The sequence below is a fragment of the Amaranthus tricolor genome, chromosome 16 (assembly GCF_026212465.1).
Source record: "Amaranthus tricolor cultivar Red isolate AtriRed21 chromosome 16, ASM2621246v1, whole genome shotgun sequence".
Lineage (NCBI taxonomy): Eukaryota > Viridiplantae > Streptophyta > Magnoliopsida > Caryophyllales > Amaranthaceae > Amaranthus > Amaranthus tricolor.
Window position 1 is genome coordinate 7,056,426 of NC_080062.1, and position 2,871 is coordinate 7,059,296.

Sequence of the window (2,871 nt, forward strand, 5' to 3'; positions counted from 1 at the left end):
ATGTAAGGGATTAGGAACTTTAGGAATCAATGTAATGATCGTGTTATTCCAACTCTTGAGCATCTTGCCATTCTCAAAGAATTGACTAACTGCCTTAACGATATCATCTCCTAAAATCTCCTAAGAAGCCTTATAGAAGCCACTGTTATAACCATCTAAACCTAAGGCCTTATCATCTAGGATACTCCACAAAGCATGCTTAATCTCTGCAGGGGTGAACTTGAGATCGACCATCGTATGACGATTAGACGATAGGATTGGGCCTTGATAAACTGTATCAATATTGATTGGAACCCAATCCTTATCCTTAAAGAAAAATAACTCAAAGTAAAACTCAAAGAACGGCTGATGAATCTGAGGCAGATCAGAGATATCCTTCCCCTTAAAACGGATAAACATGATTTTATTATGACGTATCCTGTGCTTAATGCTTTGATAAAAGAAAGCATTATTATCATCTCCGAATCTGACCCAATTCATCTTAGCTTTTTTTTAAGGGTAGAATCCAACTCTTGCTGAAGATGACGAAGCAAAACAATAGCATTCTTCTCTTGGGAAGCTAAGGTCTGATCATCCAGATTACCATGAAGCAGGTTTTGCTAGTAGTGAAGCTCAAATTTAGCTTTTTAAACCTCCACTTGAACATGCTATTCACCATAAATAAGAGTTAATTTAGATTTAAGCAATCTCAGTTTTTGCATGATTTGATAACTAACAAAACCCTCAATGTCTATGCACCAATGATCCCAAATGATGTCAATGAAACCCTCCTTCTAAGCCCAACAATTGAAAAAACGAAAAGGTTTTTTTGAGTGTTGAAGAGGAGAAAAGGAGACAAGCATGGGAGTATGATTGTATTCTCCTTTAGCAAGAAATTAAACCAATAAAGTGAGGAAACAATCCTCTCATTGATCATTCCCTAGCACTCTATCAATTTCACTCATAACCCGATTGTAACCGGCTTACTTATTAGACCAAGTAAAGAATCTCCCATGGTATTTCAAGTCATGCACACTACATATCACCATACAATCTCTAAGAGGTTGAACTTCCGATAAACGTACCGGGGAGCCTATCCGCTCATCAAGATTAGCAACATAGTTAAAATCTCCTAAAAGAATCCAAGGTGAGTGATTGTTTGACTCATAGCCCGAAGATCAGAGAATAAGTGTTGACGCTCGTTTTTGTCATTAGATACATACACCAAGGTACAAACAAACTCATCACCACTATTTGGAGAGACAACAACATGAATATATTGACTTTGACAACTCAAAATGTCCACATGCACATCCTCACCTTTCCATCCTACTATAATACGGCCACCATCATGCCAAGCCAACTTAGTTGTAATACACCAATCGGGAAACATACGAAGATAAAGCGCCCCCAATCCTTTACGCTTTACTTTGGTTTCAAGGAGACCAATAAGACTAAGATTGTGGTAAGAGATGAAACGAGCCACCTCAAACTGTTTCCTAGTCTTATTAACACCCCTTACATTTCATATACCAAACCTAATCATCACCCTCGATGGGATCAGCTCCCAGCGCTATAACATTCGAAAGATCAACAGCCTCACTAGCATCATGCTCCATATTCAAGACATTAAAACCATTACTAAGAAGTAAAGGGGGTAGTCTCACCAAATCTGCAGAAGAAGTCCACACAGAGGAAGAGGCAGCAACAACTTGACCAAGAGCTACCTTTGTCTGCTAAAGCATATCAGAACAACCAAGCTGTTGTGTTGAATCAAAACTAGAGGCTACCTTAGGTATTAAATCACCTTGATCAAGTTGTTGTGCAGGACCAGACCTGGTGTCTATATCAGGTGGTTGAACAGCAGAATCAGATGAATTCTGACCAAATTGTTGAGAACTGTCAAGCCCCACATCATCCTTCTTGCCTCCTTGTTGATGTTCGGTACGAACCCGAGGTTGAAAAGCTTTCCTCAATGGTCCAAAACCATCCTCATCTACTTGTAGCTGAGTCTTAGACAAACCCATCCTACAAGTATCAATCACATGGCCAAAATGTGCACATTTTGTACACCATGAAGGAAGCCAATCATATTGAACCCGTTGGGTTATAAGTTCATCATTTTCATTGGAGAAAAAGAGCTTCTTAGGAAAACCATCCACTAAACTCATATCAACCAAAACTCTAGCATATAACATCCTAGCCTTGGTCAGAGTGGCATTATCCATTTTCAAAACGTTATCCAAATACCCTACGATCTTCCTCAACATGCTTTCGGTCCAGTACCAGACATCCAGATTAGGTAATTTGACCCACACCGGAATAGAGATTAGACTAGACTTCTCATATGATATATTCGGGTAACATGGCTTAACTATGAAAGGCTTCTTGTCGAAGAGGATGCCATTCATATTGCAAGCCTGATCCTGATGTTCCTTCAACGCAAACCGTACAAGAAAAATACCTCTATTAACCATGCCAATTTATCAATCTGAAAGTCCTTCCATATACGACGAATGAATCCATCTATAACATGAAGAGGGGGGTTGGCACTAGTGACAAACACAAACAACAGAGAGCTCCCAATACTTAATCTTAGGCTCCACATCTAATTTAGTAATTTTTGCAATTCGTCAAGCAGTTGGTGGTGAGGGACTAGGGTTCACAACATGTGGAATAAAGAAACAAACAACAGGCACCAGATCAGGAGAAGAAGGATGAACAGCAGGAGGATCAGAGGGTTTACCTGACCGCGGATTAGAGCCCTTCAACACCGAAATCCAGCTTAGACCGACGATTTCACGTCTTGGATAATGCTGAGGAAGCGAACTGGATGCAAGGTTATCCTCTTTTGACAGAGAGGATTGAAAAAGATACCTTTCCGGAGATGAT